The following is a 3,684-nucleotide window of genomic DNA, read 5'->3' on the forward strand; positions in this document are numbered from 1 at the left end:
CAGGCTTCAGTAGTTGTGGCACACGGGCTCAGTAGTTTTGGCTCGTGGGCTCTAGAGTGCAGGCTCAGCAGCTGTGGCACATGGGCTTAGTTGCTCCGCGGCACGTGGTATCTTCCCGGACCAGGGCTTGAACCCGTGTCCCCTGCATTGGCAGGCGGACTCCTAACCACTGCGCCACTGGGGAAGCCCTACGTCTGCTGCATTCTTGACAAATTTCTCAGTATCATCTTCCAACTCACTAATGCCCTCTTCATCTGTGTCAGCCTAGAGTCTACTTTGTTGGCTTAGTTTTAATTTTGTGACTTTTTTTCACTTCCTGGGTTTCTCACTTATCGCTTGTTCATGTTCATTTGTTCATGATTCCTACTTGCCTATCTTTATTTCATAATTCCTTGTGCATTGTGGCAGACTGAGTGCTTTAACGGCCCCAATTCTTGGCCTTTTCCTGAAGCAACAGTTCCTCTCTCTACAGAAGCCAAGTCTATTTCCTCATTCCTCTAGTCCAGCTCACTTTGTGACTTGCCTGGGCCCACAGAGTGCAGTGGAAGTGACAGTGATCCTGTTCTTAGAGGCCTTGATGTTTGCACTTGCTTTCTTGCTCCTGTGCCATTGCCATGAGAATATGTCCAGGCCACCCTGCTGTAGGATGAGAGACATGTGGAGCAAAGCTGAATCACTGGTCCCATCAGCTGAGGATCCACCCTGACGTGGGAGCCGGCCAGCTAAGATGGGCAGAGCACAGGGTTCACCCAGACACGTGAGCGAATGTACACTTACTTTTCATGCTACCGAGATTTTGCATATTCCTGTTATTGTTGTTACATAGCATTATTGTGGCCATAGCTAATGAATCATGCTCTTTTCTTGGAACTTATTCTTTCCTTTACTTCTCTGAACCTTATGCATGTCTATTTTAAAAGTCATTTTGAGATTAATTTTTTTCCATTTCACTGGGTGTGATCTCATATCTTGACTGTGGACTTTGTTCTCTGCATTTCTTAAGTGACATGCATTTTGAAATTTTATTGGTGAGCTTCTTTTTCTCCCTGATTTCTCTGAATTCACCTCCTCTGTCCCTCCAGTCACGAACCAGGTCTTCTACGGAGGCTCCTCTCCTTTGCTGATGTTGGCGGCACTGCAGATCTAGGCCCTGAGCTAGAAAGTGACTTGGTCCAGGTCTGTCCAGGTGCTTTCTCTGCTTCCTCTCACCCTCACGGCTATGCATCTCCTTGGACATCAGAGAACTTTCATCAGCTCCTGTTGGTGGTTGGGGGACCCCCACCTCAGCTGCAGAAGTGAGGATGGCTTTCCTTCCCTTTCACCCACGGGGGGGCTTCGTGTCCTGTTCCTGCACAGGAGCTGGGCTTCTAGTTGCCTCTGCATGTTTCTGGGTGGGAATACCTGCTCCAGATCCACTCATTTCTGTGTTTTTTTTCTTTTCAAAGAGATGTTCACTTATATTTGAGCTTGGCTACACAAGTATATTTAAATATGTTTTGGAGAGATAGACATGTAGATCAATGGAGCAAAACAGAAAGAGACCCACTCTCTCCCCACGTACACTCAACTGATTTCTGAAAAAGGCGTAAAAGCAATTCAGTGAAGGAGATACAGCCTTTTCAACAAATGGTACTGGAACAATTAGATAGCCATAGGCAAAAAAAGAAGGAATCGCAACTGAAACCTCACATCTTATACAAACATAGATGCAAAATGGATCAAGGATTTAAATGTAAAATAAAACTTTTAGAAAAAAAGTAGGAGAAAATCTTTGCAACATGGGGACCACCGAAGTTCTTAGACTTCATAACAAAAGCACAACTCGTAAAAGAGAAAATGGTTAAATTGGACGTCATGAAAATGAAAAACTTTTGTTGTGTGGTAGATCCTAAGAAGATAAAAGACACGATGCAGAATTGGAGAACATCCTTGCAAAGTGCATATATCGGCAAGCACTAAATTTCTAGATTATTTTAAAGAACTCTCAACATTCAGTAGTGAAAGCACAAAAATCCAATTAGAAAATGGGCAAAAGGTATAGAGAGACATTTTACCCTGCAGGAGGCAGACAAGCACGCGAAAATATGCTCAACGTCCTTAGCCATTAGGGAAGTGCACGTTAAAATCACAGGGATATATGACACACCCATCAGAATGGCTAAAATAAAAAATAATGACAACACCCAATGCTGACGAAGATGAGGAGAAATGATCACTCATGCTTTGCTGGTGGGCATGCAAAATGGTACAGCCACTTTGGAGAAAGTTTGCCACTTTCTTAAAAAACGAATCAGGCAACTACCATGTGACCCAATAATTTCACTCTTGGGCATTGACCCCCAGAGAAATAAAAATGTATGCTCACATAAAAACCTGCATACAAAAGTTTTATTTGTCATAGTCAAGAACTAGAAACAACCCAGATGTTCTACAATGGTGGCTGGTGAAGCAGCCACGACGTGGAACACTACTCAGCAATAAAAAGGAACAAATTATTCAATTACTGGATGGATCTCAAGGGATTTCTGCTTTGTGAAAAAAGCCACTCCCAAAAGGTCACATACTGTGTGATTCTGTTTATATAGCATCACTGAAATGATAAAATTGTAAAAATAGAGAACAGATAAGTGGTTCCTAAGGGTTAGTGATGGGCTGGGGACAGGAGGAAGCATGTGTGACTGTAACGGGACAACACAGGGATCCTGATGGGGATGGAAAGCTTCTGTATCTTGATTGGATCGATGTCAATATACTAGTTATGATATTTTACTATAGGCTTATAGGATTTTACCATCAGAGAACTGGGTAAAGGGGACAAGGGATTGCTCTGTGTATTTCTTACAACTGCACATGGATGTATGATTATCTAAAGATAAACAGGTTAATTCAAAATATCTTGTCTATCACTGCTGGGTTTAGAGTTGGATAAAGAGATCCGAGTGTGAGTTTTCAGTGTCGTCTGACCCGAAGCAAACACATGGGTATAATATGATAGTAAATCAAACCATCCCCTTTAAAATAAGGCGTATAGCATGAGTCCCGACCTCTCAGTGAAGAAGAGGAAAATGTTTGGCTTCTTAGTGAATTCCTGTGAAACTGTCTGCTCTCTGCTCAACGCCTTCCATGAAGCAATTGTGGAACACAAAAGCCTTTCTAAAGTCTAGAAATATTACTCTATTCGTACCTAAATACAAACAATCCTTCCCATACAACATGTAGAAGTTGTGAAATAAAAAGAAATAAGAATGAAAGCGTGAACCCCTAGGATGGCTTTTCTTTATGGAACCCAAGCTTTTTGAAGGTGGGATTCTACTCTCCAAATGGGCACGGACTGTGCCGAGTGCTCTCAAAAAATGTCTTTTTTTCCCCCTTAAACAATGGTTTTGGATTGGTGTATTATTCATCTGTGTTTCTCCCTGTGAGTTTCAGTGCACCAACAAAAATCACCCTTCCTTGTTTTCCTCCCTTTCTATTTTTAACACAAAGAAGACTGTATTTTATAAAGAATCCAAGAAGGCTGTGAGGCATGTTTCTTCTTCCCTTTAATTCCGGGGCTCAGCCGCTACCCCTCTCCAGCGCCATTTCCCATCACAACTCGAATTTAAATATTCTAATCAATTTATTTTAGACACTCCTCTGGCTCCCTTGTGCCATCGCAGCAAACCTTTCCAGTTTTCTCCTTCT

Source organism: Delphinus delphis, chromosome 13, assembly GCF_949987515.2.
Source record: "Delphinus delphis chromosome 13, mDelDel1.2, whole genome shotgun sequence".
Lineage (NCBI taxonomy): Eukaryota > Metazoa > Chordata > Mammalia > Artiodactyla > Delphinidae > Delphinus > Delphinus delphis.